This window comes from Mya arenaria, chromosome 17, assembly GCF_026914265.1.
Source record: "Mya arenaria isolate MELC-2E11 chromosome 17, ASM2691426v1".
Taxonomy (NCBI): domain Eukaryota; kingdom Metazoa; phylum Mollusca; class Bivalvia; order Myida; family Myidae; genus Mya; species Mya arenaria.
In genome coordinates this window covers 14,948,893-14,967,873 of record NC_069138.1, presented here as the reverse complement: position 1 = coordinate 14,967,873, position 18,981 = coordinate 14,948,893, and positions in this window count along the sequence as shown.

Below are 18,981 nucleotides of genomic sequence, written 5' to 3'. Positions count from 1 at the left end.
AAAATTTCTAAGATAAATAAGATTTAAAATTGCGAACTACTGTTCATTATCAATTCATTTGTGACCAAATCTGCTCTATGGTCAACTTTCATGGTCCTGAGAAACTGCTGATAAATGCCTTCTAAAACCATGCGAGGATGTTGCACATATATGTGTCGGCAATGCAACGCTTCAAAGCCTACTATGGCCTACTATGTACCTGATACATTCGGAAAGCTCGTTGATTACAGAGATTTTTTCAGGTCAGTTGAATGCAAAAACGAACGGTGCCAACATTATTGATATCTGGTCCCGAAAAAACTCCTAAGGACTGGATGGCTTTCATGGGCAACGCTGATATACTAGCAACCTCAATGCCATGTTTACTTTGCGATCAGAAGAAAATTGGCAATTTGCAGGAAAGTTTTGAGACCCTGTTGCTCTAAGAGAAATATGTTCAAATCATTCAAGTCTTGAAGGTGTCAATGTTGAAATATTTCACAAGAAGGCATTGTTTTCATCCCAACAAGAGGCAGGCATTAAAACGTTCATTGCTAGATCTCCAGATGTTCTAGTGGTTTGAGCGAGGTATTTCAGGTTTCATACTGGTGTAAATAACGGCGATTTTGTTTGGAAATGGAATTGGCAAAACAAAGGAGAAGATATTTGTTCAGTAATATTAGCAATTCATAGCTTCACAAGGTGTGATACAACAATGGCGCCCCTTTAAATCATAGAAAAGGACTACATGTATTACCAATTCCATATGGGTTCACTATGTGAACTTGGTCACCGTCTTGAAGGAATCGAATGCTTTATCTGCTAAATGGTTAACCAAAATCTAATACACAGGTGAACAAATTGAGATATGACACGTTCTGCAAAAAAGTACCTAGGTTCTCAAGGTTAGACTCGTATAACAGTATTAACATAAGTTACAGAGCACCCCTTAAAATAAATGATCATCAGGTCAACTACCAATCGTACGTCTGGGATTACTTCCATGAAAATTACCCACTATGACTTTGGGATTTAAAATGAAGTGGCTGGATGAAGTGCTAAGTAGTATCGAAAACGTGTGGACATATGGTAAGATTGTTTCACAAGAAATTATTTTAAAAATGTGTACTAGGGAAGAAGAAAATTACAGTGACTCGTAAAAGGACGATGAGGAAGTGGAGAATTTGATGAATTTGATACAGACTAGAACAGGATGTTGCTACATTACGAGCATATCGGTTAAAGTAAGATTGTATGAACAAATGATACTTTGGAATAAAACATGAACCACTAAATATTAGCTTAAAGAAAAAAGGTTATATCAGCAAGTATGCTCGGTAGAAAAAAAGGCTTTTTATACTGAATTGAATGCATATAGAAAATGTAGTAATAATGAAAATAGAGTAAAATTGGTCAACGCTAGAAGTGTTTATAAGAATATATTACGGCAATACCAATATCAGAGGTCAAAATAGAATACTAAAAAACTGTTAAATGCAAAAACTAAAAATGCAAAAGAATACTGGAAATTACTCAAAGAGTGCGCTACTACAAAATCTCCCAAAGATATATCCATTGACTCGTTTACTGTGTACTTTAAGGCAATAAACAACCCAGAAGACGCGTTGTTTTTTTCAAACAGACGAAGATGTTTTATATTATAATAGCTTGGTAGATAATGAGTTTAACTCAATGTTTTCTGAACTAGATGAACCATTTACTTTACAAGATCTTAATAAAGGCATCTGCAAGCTAACTTAGCAAAAAGTGCAGGGCCTGATTTATTTTTGAATGATTTTTTTATTTATGGAAAGCAAGTTTTATTACCGTATTTATTAAAAATATTTAATAAAATATTACAGTTTGGTTAGTTCCTGAAAAATGGACAGAGGGGTCCAATTCAAAAAAGGGGAGCGTTGACGAAGTTAGTAATTTCAGGGGAATTATATTGTTAAACGTTTTGGGAAAACTGTTAACGAGTTTGATTAATGAGAGGCTATCAAAATGGGCCGAATTTTATCATATATACATTGAATCACAGGCTGGGTTTAGGGCAAAAATCGGAACCATTGATAATATGTTTGCATTGCATGGGTTGATTAATCATATTATAAGCCAAAACAAAAAGCTATATTGTGTATTTGTTGACTTTTCCAAAGCCTTTGATTATATTGTTAGAGAGAATCTTTGGTTTAAAATACATAGACTCGGAATCAGAGGCAGACTGTTTAACGTTATAAAATCAATGTATGGTCATGTGAAAACAAGAGTTCGACTCAACTGTGAGCTTGGTAATATTTTTGAGAACCGTTTAGGCGTACGGCAAGGTGAATGCCTCTCGCCATTTCTATTTTCAATGTATATCAATGATTTAGAAGAGGTTTTATATTTACAAGGAGCTAAAGGCATTGGTACAGACATGTTAAAAAATTTCTTGCTGACGACATAGTCCTATTTGCAGAGTCAGGTGAAGAGTTACAATCAAATTTAAATATACTCAGTAAGTATTGTAACAGATGGAAACTAAAGGTCAACATTGACAAAACAAAAGTTTTAATCTTCCGAAAAGGTGGAAGAATTCCTGCTAATTTACGCTTCTATTATGATGCTAATATCTTAGATATAGTCAGCCACTTTACGTATCTTGGCGTAGTATTTACGACAGGTGGTTCTTTTCTGCAAACAACAACAACACTCGCTGGACAAGCAAGATAAGCAATTTTCCGTTTGAAAAAATATTTAAATAAATTTACAAATATTACACCCGGTCATAATTTAGAGCTCTTTGATAAACTAATTAAACCTCTACTATTGTATGGGTCTGAAATCTGGGGTACCTCCAAAAGGATGACCATTGAACGCATCCATACTCTTTACGTCAAATCTGTGTTATGTGTTAAAAAAACAAACCAAAACGACTTTGTTTACGCCGAGACTGGTAGACTTGATATTTATTCATATAGTATAATTAATATGGTGCGGTTTTGGTTTAAAGTAATAAATTCGCAAGCACACAAATATCTTAACATGATTTATAAAATCATGTTGCAAGATATAGAAACACGTCCAGGATCTACAAATTGGGCAATGAGTATCAGAAAGATTCTTACAGATTTAGGTTTTTATCATGTTTGGCTCACCCAGGGTGTCAATGATATTCCGCTATTTATGTCTCTTTTAAAACAACGTGTCAGAGATATTTTTATTCAAAACCTTGAAAGTAGGATCCATGACTCCTCAAGAGCAAGATTTTACAGTACTTTCGTTAATTTTAATTTCCAACCCTATTTGAACTGCGTTAATATTCCAAAATATTGAATTGCACTTAGTAAATTAAGAATGAGCGCACATAGATTGAATGTAGAAGTGGGTAGATGGAATAGAACTCCTTTGAATGAAAGGCTGTGCCCTATATACAATGTACTTGAAGACGAGTTTCATTTTATTTTTGAATGCCAGATGTATGCTGAGATAAGAAATAATTACATACCTAGATATTATCGTCAACGACCCTCTATGTTAAAAGCTATCGAACTTTTACAGTCAGAAAATAAACATATACTACGTAACGTATCCATCTTTGTGTACAAGGCTTTTGAATTAAGAAATCGAAATGCTCAACTGTTACACTAAGTGTTGTTCCCTTGCCTGTCATATTGTAAATTGCACTTTTTTCATAATGTATAGTTTCAAAGAATTGCATATTTAAATGTACTTCGTTGATTATAATATGTTATTGTTTGTGAATGACATTAGCACTAACACCATCACGTAGAGATATTTACACAAGAAAACTATTTTTTTTTCTTTATTTTTTCAGGCTTTCGTTAATTTTTATAACTGATCGCCATGTATATATGCAGAATGTTCAATTTATCAATGATCAAGGGTCATCTTTGACTTATATCATTGTCTTTATTATGTGAACTGCCTCGACAAAGGGGGCGGGGGTATAATTGTCTACATTTCAAATAAACTCTCATATGTTAGGCGATATGATTTAGAGTCCGACACTTTAGAATCCGTCTGGGTTCAAATCGCTTTACCCAGAAGTAAATCGTTTTTAGTAAACTTTGTATATAGACCTCCTGATTATTCACAAAACTGGATAGATCTATTTGAAACTCAATACAACAAATTAGGAAGCAAGGATAGTGAAGTATATGCTCTAGGGGACTTTAACGTCAATTATTTTCCAGACAAAACAAATAAATTCAATAATGCAAAATAGGAACATTTTCTTTCAAAGTTTGGACTTTCTCAAATCATTGAAACGCCAACTAGGATTCATACAAATGGTTCGTCTATTATAGACCATATATATACAACAAGAAAAGATCTCATCTCAGATTTTGCTGAATATAATTATACCTTAAGCGACCACTTGCCTATCGCTTTCACGAGATCAGTAAAAAAGAAACAAGTGAAAAACAGTCACGATTCAATAACATATCGATGTTATAAAAGCTTCGATGAAGATCTTTTTAAAGCAGATTTAGTTAACTCGAATCTGATCCTTATCGATTCAATAGCAGATCCAAACTTTGCTTTGGACATTTTATATGATACAATTCATACTGTTCTTTCTAACCATACGACAATTAAGCAAAAGAAATTTAAACATGCGAGTCAACCGTTTTGGTTCTCGGATCAAATAAAACAAACATTTTTTGAGGGATTATTATTTTTTGCACAAAGACTTTGCAAATTACAAAAAAAACACGAAACAAAATTTCATCTATGATATGCAAGAGCAAGAAATCGTTCTATAACGATGCTATCAAAAATAATAAATCTTCAAAGTTTCTTTGGCAAAACCTGAATGATAAATAACAACAATCACAAATAACAACAAAGCACACCAATTTAGTATTCCAAATAAACTTATAATAAATGAAAAAGATATTGAGGGTACAGTGGAAATATTTGAAGCCTTAAATTCTCACTTCACCAATGTATCTAATATAATTAAAAGAAAACCATTTGCTAAGGAACATTTTTCTACTCTGCAGAAATATCTGGATGAAAAATTGCGACATCATCAATTTAATGTGGAAAATATTACAGCCCTTGATGTAAAGCACATCATTGACAAACTTGACATTTCAAAGTCCACTGGTCCTGATGGAATAGGACCAAACATTTTACGCTATTGTGGCGATTACATAACATCTACAATAGCTTCCATCATCAATAACAGTATAGAAAGCGGTATATTTCCTGACAAATTAAAAGAAGCTTCTGTTGTCCCGATACACAAATCAGGAAATAAGTACGAACCGGGAAACTATCGCTCTATATCCATTCTCAATACTTTATCAAAGATATTTGAACGACATATTGCGTCTCAGTTGCAAATGTTTTTTTAAGAGAACGGATATCATACACAAAAATCAGTTGGGTTTCCGTTCAAATCACTCATGTCAGACTGCATTAACCCATCTTATAGGTACTTGGTTGAAGGGTATAGACAGTGGTGATTATGTAGGGGCCATTTATCTCGATCTCCGAAAAGCATTTGACTTAGTTGACCATGAAATACTTTATCTAACTAACAGGATGCAATTTGTGAAAATGAAAACTATGTCGGGTGTCCCTCAAGGATCAATACTCGGTCCCTTACTTTTTCTAATATACATCAATGATATGCCTTTAATTTCTTCCAATTCATGTATTGACTTATATGCAGATGATTCCACGTTAAACAAAATAGGTCCAAGTATATTGAGCATTCAATCAGATCTACAAAAAAGTCTTAATAGTGTGAACTGTTGGTGTAAGACAAATAATATATCAATCCATCCATCAAAAACCAAATGTATGATTCTATGTACTAATTATAAGGCAAAATATGCATTGCAACTTGAACTATCAATAAATGGATTGTCAGTAGAAAACGTGAAATGTCAAAAGGTCCTCGGGGTGCATGTTGATTAGACATTGTCATGGCATACACATGTTAAGACTGTAGTGAATAAGCTTAATTCAAAATTGGCACTTCTAAGAAGAATAGCATATTATTTAAGACACGAGATGAAATCATTGTATTATAATGCATATATCATGTCAAACATGGAGTACTGTTGTAGTGTCTGGGGACTTACACATTCCTCAGATACCACAAAAATCACTAATATTCAGAAAAGAGCGATTAAGCTAATAATGATGTCGGGAACTAGCCACTGTGGAAACATGTTCAAACAGTCAGGGTTGCTATCTTTTGAAGACAGGTGCTATTATGATCTTCCATTACTTGTTTTCAAAAGCATGAAATGTTTGACTCCTTCGTACTTCACAGAATTGTTAACATTTGCCAAAAATGAGCACTATAACTTTCTTCAGAAAACAAGGATCTTTTTGTTGTAAAACCTATAGCAAACTATGTCAAAAATACATTTGCCTATAAAGCAATGAAAATTTGGAATTCTCTTCCTGCATACATTAAATGTCAAGATAAGCTACCAGCCTTTAAACATGCATTAAAAGGCTACTTATTGGCAGAATAACGTTATCACATGAACAAAAATCTTGACACTTTATTTACTTCACATTATAATAAATAGTTCATTGTTTACATGAATTGTGTTAATGTACGTATATGACATTCTTGCAACAACTTGTAAATTTAATTTGGATACTACCAAATATGTAAATATATTGATTGAATGTGGTTTCACTGAATATATATATTATTTACAGTATGAAATTATTGTAATTTATAATCATCATATTAAACTGAGTTGTGTTTGTCGAAGAAATGTATGATAGTGATAGTGTGATTGTATGTTTTGTATGTTGCTTAATATGTAACTTAGTACATGTGTTTTTGTAATACCTTTTGTGTGAAGGCCATGCTGCCATAAGTAGTATGTCTGTAATGATTGTACACTTAGTATGTAACCTCCGTTAAATAAAGCTGTTATTATTATTATTATTATTATTATTATTATTATTATTATTATTATTATTATTATTATTATTATGCCATAATGTTGTAATTCAATCTGACATCATCAAGTGGAATTACCCAGGGTATTAGAATTGCTGAAGACAAATTGACAGGACTGACTCACAATGAAAAAACACTATAAAATTGGCAACTTTCAAGTAAATAATTCAGCAGAGTGTGCAGGATATGGCCGTGGCGTTAAGATTGCATTAATTGATGACACAGCCTCTTAAATCAGTAAATTATAGGTAAAACGAAAATGATGGAAAATGTTTAATATTGTACAAACTGCCATTTTCTTCAATTCCTTTTGAACAAGTTTTACTCTGGTTTCCTGTTTCTTTCACGTTTTTTTTCACTGAAGTGCGTGTGCATTTCTGACCCCTCGAAAGCTTCTCAGCTGCTGCAAAAGTTTCTTTGGATCTTTAACCATGCAGACGTTTAATAACCGTTTTATTGTAATCGGCACTATCTAGTCTAAGCCAACTAGGCCACTTTCCATTTATATCAAGAAAAGAAATGATCTGTCATGTGTAGGTGTTATATATATATTTCTAGTGATAATGGAAATCCAAATTATCTGCATACAAATCCATGCTATTGGCAATTTAGGATGAACGTGTTCCTCTCTCTATGAATATTGATTTTCAAATGCTTTTTTTTTTCAATATATATTTCTTAATGTATTCTGCCTGTGCCTTTTGGCTTGCATCATGGCTTGACCTTGCCTTGACTCCATCAAGACTTCATAGTTGCACGCAATAACTGCATCATATCTTCGAAAAGGTTTTGCATTAGGTACTCTGAATTGTATTCCTTCGTCAGCAGATAGCAGTTTGAGCCCTAATCATTGGAGTACTTGGGGTTTACCTATTATTATTTGTTTTAATTATTAGTTTCCTCAAATAAATGCATACTTTGATGATATTTACCTTTTGTGTTTTTACTTTATTCAGGATTGGTTGGATAAGAGTGAGAATGTGCACACAAACTGGTTTAAACCCCCAGTAAATTTACATTTTACTGACCTTTCCAAGGCGGTAACTAACAATCCTTGATAAACATACCTAGTTTGTATATAGTATATATGCACTGCGTAGTTTGTGAAGTGTTGTGCTGTTGTTCCATGTTTATTGTTAGTGATTTTTTGATTTTGTGTTCTATGTCTTTGGCGTTTAGCCTGTGCCATAAAACGTTTAAACTGTTGGCTTCTGAGCTTGTTTCTGTAGTTTTTCATATAAATATAAATAAATTTTGTTTAAATGCCATGACATGAGATGCCCAGTCAAATCAAGATAAAGAAACAGAGATGCCGTTTCAATACTAACTGTCTGCAAAAAGAAAACAATAGCTGGGTTTGACCAGCTTAGTCATTATCTTAAGGACACAAATAATTTTTGTGTTTCATCTGTGCACCAACTTGGAATTCTCAATCAGTTTTTTCGGTCTACTTTTTATCATTTTATGTTTTGATTTAAACGTGTGAAACTGCGTTGAAGTTTTACATATCAAAAGATTTAAATTATTTACATTAGTAAATTAATTTCGTGTATTGGCAATTATATTATTTTTATCAAATACACATGTCAATAAATTAAACATTTATTCACAATATTGCAGTATATTCTCACACGATTATTTATTAGCACGACGTGTATTGGTCTACAGAGCGACAGAGACAGAATTGCTCTCATGGAACTTCAATATACATGACAGGCCAAAATAATCAGACAGTTTAACTTACAGAAAAAGGTTTTGAGGGGGTTGACTTTGTTAGTACACTTTTGTCAATAATTAATGCAAACTTAATCCGAGTATTTGAACGTACTGGTGGGAACTGTTGGCAAAATGTTGCCTCTATGAAATATGAAAACGGTATGGAAGACATTTTCAGAGCTTTGTGAATTTGCAATTTTTGCTTCAAAAATCTTAATTATAAGGGAGTTAACTCTAGCAGCTTTAATCCCTTTTCGGTAATTTTACGAAATTGATGCATTTATTTGGCGATTACGTTAATTGTTAGAGTTTAAGTCGCGGAAACGTTCGTCTAATTGGTCTATTTTTTTTACATGGCGGATTCGGGAGCTCGGCCCAAAACTTGGCGTTCGAAGAGGCCATCGTCGTTGGACGAATAAATTTCGGAGTTGGAACGTGAGGATGATGTTTTAAAAAGGGACTTGGAATTGTTGAGCCCCAGACAGAATCCTATTCCGCAGGACATTGCGTCTCTAAAGGAAGAACGGGCTACCCTCCAACGTTTGGTTGAGGTGCGCCGTAAATTTTCCGAGGCCTGGCGATTTAGGCGTGATATTGAAAACACAGGGCAATAAGCAATAGGCTAACAAACACAATGGACGAGGTTGCAGAAGATTTCGATGATATGAAATAAGCGAAATTGATCCATAAAATTGTGACGGAGAGCAGTTTGTAGTATATTAAGTAAAATATTGGATTTCACGGTTTTTATTGAGGAACATAATATTTCTGACCCTAGCCAGCTATTACCTTTGTCCACGAAATCTAGCTGTGCATATGTAAGAGATTCATGTGTGACATCAACTATGTCTGCAGAAGTTCCTGTGGGTCAAAGGTCGACGACCATGCAGAGCCAAGGAATGGGAAAAAACGAGGAAAACAAAAAGGGACCGTCCGTAGGACTGTAAGTGAAAATGGACATGTGAACATTGCGACTGGATCGTCATAAAACAAGGACGTTTCTGATTGAATCTCATTATTAAAAAAAGGATACTTATGAACTTATTATGTTAATGGCTGAACAAGTTACTTGCAAGCAAATTACAGCCGATGGAAATTGTTAATTGCGAAATAGCATATCTGTTTAATTTGTGCACATCATTGTGTTTTACTAAATACTTCTTCTTACGTTTGCAACGTGATAATCAATGGTCATTTAAGTTAATCAAGAAAGGCAAAAAAACCATAGTTTTTTCCGGAAATAAACGGATTTCAATATTTTCGTTTTTCAAATATTACGAAAATCGTTTTAACATTGAGCTCTCGAAATGACATTAGTTATTATTTGGACGAGTTTCGGTTAATTTTAGTCTCAACGATAAATTGAGATGAATATCCACCAGTAATTAATGTTGAAACGGGTTTGTTTAAGACGAGTTTCCATCTGTACGGGTTTAAAAACTAATTAAGATTAAGCTTTACCAATTATTTGGAAGACTTTCGTTCAATATTTGAGATGAGTTTCGACACATTATTTCGAATGGATTCGATCATTAATTGAGGCGAGTTTAGACGAATAGACGAGTTTCGACCATTAATTGCGACGAATTTCGTACAATAATTTAGAGTTTAGTTGAGTCAAAAAAATATATGCCTATTATTTAAGGGGCTTGGAACCAGATGACAATTGCAAGAAAAAAAGTAAAACAACTTACATAAAATTGACATCGTTGTGTACAATGCTTTGAATCTTACATACTGACGTATCACATCGCTTACGACACATGCTTCTTTCGCAGTAAATACGCATTTTTCCAATTCGAAATTTACAAAGGATGTCTACCACGTAAATCCCAGTACGTTTAAAAATAGCGTCGGTATATTTATCTGTACTCAAATATATGATTTAAACTGGGAAACCATAATGCGCTATTCTAACTACAGATAAGACAGCAGCATGATTGTTGCGTTTATTATAATGTAACGTGATGTACAATTCTATGCTTGTTTTGAGGAAATACTGTGTTTGCCGTTTTTTATCATCTGGTGTCTAGCCCCTTTAATTCTTGAAAATGATCGATACGACAGCTATACTCAGGTATATAGAATGTGCTCACTTCCATTCTACGGGGACTTCCCACAGATATCCAGTTGTCCCATTGCGCCTCGTTACGCACAGTCATCCCCGAATGAGGTTCCTCACATTACATTAGTTTTATGACCAAGACATGGAACAATGACAGTGTAATGAACGTGGGAAATCTATAATGCGGATGCCGGTGTAACGTTGCCGAGTTGTGCAGAAAGAAAACATGGATTTGCTCCACCTGTTCGGGAGTTATGGCCCTTAAATTTGAACAACATCTTATTGTTATGGGCGTCACAGGTCATAAAACATGGGACTTCCCCACAACCGATTTGCATATTTTATTCCTCATATTGATATAATTGTTTACTTTGTCTACTTAAACACGTCTGAAAAGTGACACAAATACCCCAAATCCAAAGAAGAATGTCTCTTCAACAATACACTGAAATTTGAATAATTTGTAACGACGAGGAGCGTCGCAGGTAATAAAACCACTGGGCTACCCCACACCCGTTTCGCCTATTTTTGGAGGTATATATGAGTGACATATAGGTGACATAAACGAGGTTAAGGTTATTTGACAGCACTTTCATGGGTGGCATAAACATTGTGCTTTTCCACGTAATGATTGCCTTTTTTACAATCTTGCACTCCAGAAAATGAACTATTTTACCGCCAATGCATCCACTTTAATAAGCAAGCGCGATATCATTGCGCCACCGAGACTCACGGTCAAGATCATTCATGTGAGGAAGCTAACCAGCTAGGTTACGGAACGTCGTTGGTTCTACCCAGGTGCCCGCCCGAGCCTGAAAATTGCCCGGAGAGGCACCAGGAGTCTTCCTCTACCATGTATAGCTGGTATATCAAAGCCATAATGTCCTCGTGAAGAGGCGGGTCGGTCATAAAACTGGGAAATAACAACAACAACAACAACAATATCGGCCTCAGCTGGTATAGCTGGTTTTTAAGATGCGTTGTAAGTTTCAACGTTACAAAATCTTAATGGTATTGCTGTTTGTGAAAAAATTGACGGTAAGACCCCTATTTTCTATTTCATAAATTTGTTCATATTCATATTATTCATATTCAGTTTAACGCCCTCTTTTAGATAGCCATAATTGGCTAGTTTTCAGGCGGCGAGGATGCCTGGATTTCAATTCAGTAACGCTGGTCTAGTTGAATGGGAAACATGCGTTTCACAATTTCCAGCTTCCCCGCTTGGGAATCGAACCCGGGCCGCTGGATTAGGAGTCAACGACCTTAACCACTCGGCAACTCCAACCGAATATTTAAGCAAAACCACTGTAAGTGACAAGATGCCCGACGTCAGAGAAGACTGACAAGCCTTTTTAACTACCGGCCACATTTTTAGCTCGATCAAACTTGGTCACAATATCAACCTAAATAAAATCTAGGTCATGTGGGGTCAAAAACAAGGTCACAATTTTTGCCTGATCCTCACCAAACTAGGTCAAAATGAATATTTTAATGATATTTAGGTCACGTTTGAAACTGGGGTATGTGGGGTCTAAACTAGGCCACGAGGTCAAAACTTAGAAAAAACATGTGAATGCTTTAGAAATCACATTTTAACGCGATCTTCACTAAACTTGAACGGGGTCATAAAATTATGACCGGGGTGCATAAAAATTAATATGACCGAGGGTCATAATATTATGACCCTTCGGTCATATTATTATTACGGGGGTCATAAGAATATGATCTCCGATTATGACCACCAATATTCTGACACCCGGTCCTGACAATATCATGACTCCAAAAGCAAAATGAAGAATTGTTATCCTATAGAACAACAAAATAGTATCCGTTTTCTTTAAATACTGTTATAATCTGGGATTCTCTTGATCTTTCAATACACCAAATATGTGTACTCTCCAAAATAATCCATTGAGTTTATGGACCGTCAATATTAATGAAATGTTTGTATAATGTTGTGAAGTTTGTACCGGTTTGTCATTGTCCGAGTAAAAAATTCAGATTAACCAGGAACTTGATCTTTTGATTCAGAATAACGTCTAAAATGACCATCCGGTACAGCTTCATGGTCGAGTCTAAGAGGACGGGAGGCGGACTTCGGATCCACAGGTCGTGGGTTCAAACCCCGCCCTTTACAAGTTTTTTTTCCATCAGTCTCTTCAAACCATAAACACGTTCTGTCGAGGGACGGTGTCCACAATCATTCCTAACTTTAAACAAAATTTGGTATAAGCTAAGATTCCACCCATAAAATCTCTGTTTTCAATAGATCAATTTTTAGACTTAGTACGTTTATTTTAAGTAATAGATAAGAACGAATAAGTAAGAAATATGAAATTTATAAAAATTATTTGTAAATAAAGCCTTACATAGAAATTTTGTTATACTTGGGTATGATTATGGATACGTGGACCTGGTCGGAAGTCAATGAAGCAGTGACCTTGCGGGATTTATAAAAAATTGTAATTTTAATAGCAATCTTACAATATGTTGTAAACCATCAGGTAACGTCGCTTACAGGGTCATGTCTGGGACTTTGGGGTGCCTATTAATGACACTGTCATCTGTAAGACAATTATCAGACAAGCTTAAAGCTGCTGAGCCTTCGATTTAGATGTAGATGAATATATAAACAAGAGCTGTCACAGAGACAGAGCGCTCGACTATTCCGCCGCTTTTCGGTGTATGGATTGAAAGTTTTGGCGAAACATGCATGGATCACTTTTAGATTAGATTTCAATGCAATACATGATGTGCTGAGATATTTACATAATTTGAATGGAAAATATTTGAGGTGGTACGCAAACTTTAACGTAAATTCTAAGTCGAAAAAGGGGCATAATTTTGTCAAAATGCTTGATACAGTTACCTCCTCCTGTTGTACAGGTTGGGGTATGATGGTGAACAAGTGTGCAAAGGTTCAAAGCCAGATGTAAATGGACTTTGAAAATATTTGAGGTGGTGCGCAAACTTTAACGTAAATTTTAAGTCGAAAAAGGGGCATAATTTTGTCAAAATGTTTGATAGAGTTACCTCCTCCTGTGTACAGGCTGAGGGGCATGTTGGTGAACAGGCGTGCAAAGTTTCAAAGCCAGATGTCAATGGACTTCGAAAATATTTGAGATGGTACGCAAACTTTAACGTAAATTCTAAGTCGAAAAAGGGGCATACATCTGTTAAAATGCTCGATACAGTTACCTCCTCCTGTGTACAGGATGGAGGCATGATGGTGAACAAGCGTGCGAAGTTTCAAAGCCAGATGTCAATGGACTTATTTGAGGTGATACAAAAACTCTTACAAAAACTTAACATAAGTGGTTACGCCGTCGCCGACGCCAACGCTCGGGTGACTAGGATAACTCTCCTTATTCTTCGAATAGTCGAGCTGAAAACAAAGCACTAATCAGCATAGTCCCATGACTTGAACGATTATTGATGAGTTTTATCAAAATATTATAATTCGGCAAATGAGATTGCTTAATAATTTAGAAAGCCTCTCATTAAAATAGCCACCAGATTTAAGTCATCCGTTGATTTATAAATCTGGTTATTCAGCGCCCGTCTTGTGTGGAATTAGATATTTTGTACAACAATTACAAATATTCCTAACATTAAACACTCTAAGATTTCTAATCTTTTCATTTAATTAACAAAAAAACAATAGTTCGATTAACGTCATGCTAAACGTTTTAATACAATACATATTGAAAAAGAAACAGGTATAGTGGTTAGTTTATTTGATAATGCGCAAAAACGAAGTCGGTAAGGTACACTTTTCTTGATATCAAACGATTTGTAATAAAACATTGAATACATGTATTTAAAAAAATAAAAACATAAATGAGCAGTGTTTTTCAAAAATAAAAGAAAGGCGCACGTTTTAGACGAATTTAAAAAAAAAAAAAAAAAAAAAAAAAAAAAAAAAAAAACCCGTAAAACACGAGAGATGCACTTGTGGTTGAAATTTCATAGCGGTAAACGAAGAATTGATGAAAATATCGGTTATTGTAGCTGAAAGTTTTGGGCGAAAATAAAGTTATTATCGCGAAAATGAGATTTTGATAAAAATCTGAAAATATGGTTAATGGGTATAAAAGACTGGCCGGACCGGGCCAAATCCGGACGAAATGAAATCTCCGAACTGTATTAATAATAATAATTATGATAATAATAAAACTATTAATAATTATAATAAACACAAAAATTAACAGCTTATTACATAGTATTTCTAAATACAAACATAAGTTAATTTAATCTTAGAAAATGATTCCGTGTAAACAATATACTCACATATATACATACAAACGCACATACAGCCGTACATACATACACACAGACAGACATGCATACAGACGCACAAACAGACAGACGTACATACATACAGACAGAAGGTCCGCCCGGTTACCTCAATCGGTAGAGCGTTGGACTGTGAATCGGACAACCCTTGTTCGATTCCCGGGCGGACCAGGTTACTTCTGTTGTGATTAGTTATGAAATCCTTTCTAGAACTATTCGCACTGTACCACTGCCCCTGGCGTGTACAGAAGTTGTCAGTTCCTTGCAGAGGTGAAGGCACCTAGTACTGGTTAACCGCCTGATAGTCTGCCCAGGATAGGTGTGCGGTGGTTGAACTGTCACTTGCTTCAACGTGCTTACGCCGGAATCCGGAGTATAAACTACTAACACCACCACCACCACCATACAGACAGACATTCATAATTTATTAATATTTTTATTATTATTATTTTTAGTAGTATTGTAACCCGACATAATAAAATCTATTAATTCATAACTAAAATATCTATGAAACATAGCAATGCGTATTTTAATTTGGTCCGGAAATTAGGTAAACTTCCGAACGATTTCCGTAACAGTTCGGAGATTTCAGTTGGACCGGATTTGGTCCGGTCCGGTCAGTCTTTTATACCCAACCTAAATTTTGGCGAAAATAATTTGACAAAGATATAGTTACTTTGGGGCGAAAATAGTTTTTTAGCGAAAGTAAGATTTTGATTAAAATCTAAAAATAGGGTGAGTTTTGGGCAAAAAATAAAGTTTTTTTTTCGCGAACATAAGATTTTGATAAAAATAGGAAGATATACTTACTTTTGTTGTCATTAATGAAAATTTTTAAACCAAAATATTAAAATATTTTTATTTGCTCTACATAAAACATACCCTTTCCCATACCTATCACATGATACAGGCATCTCTCACTATGAATTTTAGACAATTAAATTAACACAATATTCCGCTTGAAAGTTACATGTATGTCTATGAAATTGATAGACTATCTATGAATTACTCAAAACACACATACATAATAATAACACGAATATAATCCCAAAATATAATACACACACTAACCAAAAGGTATTTTAAGAGAAATAATACTATAATCCAAGATGATAAACACTAGCAATAACGGTCTATACATATGGGTCATTATCATCAACTTCAGTAGCAATAACGGTCTATACATATGGGTCATTATCATCAACTTCAGTAGCAATAACGGTCTATACATATGGGTCATTATCATCAACTTCACTAGCAATAACGGTCTATACATATGGGTCATTATCATCAACTTCAGTAGCAATAACGGTCTATACATATGGGTCATTATCATCAACTTCAGTAGCAATAACGGTCTATACATATGGGTCATTATCATCAACTTCAGTAGCAATAACGGTCTATACATATGGGTCATTATCATCAACTTCACTAGCAATAACGGTCTATACATATGGGTCATTATCATCAACTTCAGTAGCAATAACGGTCTATACATATGGGTCATTATCATCAACTTCAGTAGCAATAACGGTCTAGACATATGGGTCATCATCATCAACTTCAGTAGCAATAACGGTCTTTACATACGGGTCATTATCATCAACTTCAGTAGCAATAACGGTCTATACATATGGGTCATTATCATCAACTTCAGTAGCAATAACGGTCTATACATATGGGTCATTATCATCAACTTCAGTAGCAATAACGGTCTATACATATGGGTCATTATCATCAACTTCAGTAGCAATAACGGTCTAGACATACGGGTCATTATCATCAACTTCAGTAGCAATAACGGTCTATACATATGGGTCATTATCATCAACTTCAGTAGCAATAACGGTCTTTACATACGGGTCATTATCATCAACTTCAGTAGCAATAACGGTCTATACATACGGGTCATTATCATTAACTTCAGTAGCAATAACGGTCTATACATATGGGTCATTATCATCAACTTCAGTAGCAATAACGGTCTATACATATGGGTCATTATCATCAACTTCAGTAGCAATAACGGTCTTTACATACGGGTCATTATCATCAACTTCAGTAGCAATAACGGTCTAGACATACGGGTCATTATCATCAACTTCAGTAGCAATAACGGTCTATACATATGGGTCATTATCATCAACTTCAGTAGCAATAACGGTCTATACATATGGGTCATTATCATTAACTTCAGTAGCAATAACGGTCTATACATATGGGTCATTATCATCAACTTCAGTAGCAATAACGGTCTATACATATGGGTCATTATCATCAACTTCAGTAGCAATAACGGTCTTTACATACGGGTCATTATCATCAACTTCAGTAGCAATAACGGTCTAGACATATGGGTCATTATCATCAACTTCAGTAGCAATAACGATCTATACATAGGGGTCATTATCATTAACTTCAGTAGCATTAACGGTCTATACATATGGGTCATTATCATCAACTTCAGTAGCATTAACGGTCTATACATACGGGCCATTATCATCAACTTCAGTAGCAATAACGGTCTATACATACGGGTCATTATCATCAACTTCAGTAGCAATAACTATACATATGGGTCATTATCATCAACTTCAGTAGCAATAACGGTCTATACATATGGGTCATTATCATCAACTTCAGTAGCAATAACGGTCTATACATATGGGTCATTATCATCAACTGAATCCGGTTAATGACAAACAAGTGTGTGACAACAGGGTTGAGGTTGCACATTCGGATTAAGGATTAAACTGTGATCGACACAAACATGTTAAAGTACTTTCACATATCATTGTTAAATTTACTCAAACTTACGTAAACATTATTGTTTCGAAACATTTCATTTTGTAAATATTTAACATACATGTTTCATTATTAATAGTTACATTTGTGTTTGTATATAAATTACTTTTTCACGGTCATTTATTTTGTATTCTGTATTTATATTGTATTCTGTTAAATAGCAATTACTTTTTAGCTCACATGAGCACAAAGTGTTCAAGGTGAGCTATTGTGATCAGTTAATGTCCGGCGTGATTATCATGGCAACATGTTTGACCAGTATGATTTTCAATATTCTTTGAGGACAAATATCAAGCTATATTGAATACAAAGGTTAAACTCTTTTACTCAGGTGAGGATTTAGGGCCATCATGGCCCTCCTTATGTTAATGCTAATAAAACTTCGACTTGATCTAACTTGTCATATGTGTTATGTAGACCAAATAAAAATATTTTAATATTTTGGATTAAAAATTGTTATTTACGACGACAAAAGTACAAACATTATATTCCATTTTTTTTATCAAAATCATATTTTCGCGAAAAACTTACTATATTTTCATAAAAAAAATATTTTTCGCGAAAATAACTTTATTCCTTAAACTTACCCTATATTCAGATTGTTACCAAAATCTTATTTTCGCCAAAAAATATCTATATTTTTGTCAAATGTTAGTTTCGCAAAATAACTTTATTTTCGCCAAAACTAGCCATATTTTCAGATGTTATTTTCGTGAAATAATGTTATTTTTGCCAAAACTAACCCTATTTCCAGATTTTCATCAAAATCTTATTTTCGTGAAAATAACTTTATTTTCGCCAAAAGCTAATTACATTTTTATCAAACTAACCCTATTTTCAGAATTGTCAAAATCTTATTTTCGCGAATATAACTTTATTTTAGCCCCAAACTAACTATATATTTGTCAAAAAGGTTATTTTCGCGAAAATAACTTTATTTTCGCCAAAACTAACCCTATTTTCATCAAAAATAACCTTATTTTAGTCAAAAATGCTCTTTATATGAATTGTCCAAAAATATAGAAGACCTAACATTTCAGCAGACGCCAATATGCCAGTAGTTTAAAATGTACCAGTCACCACGCTGTAGATTCATGTTGACATACCAGAATTGAACACCACAGAATACTAGTTGTCTAAAAAATGGATCTTCTGTCCGCTCAGC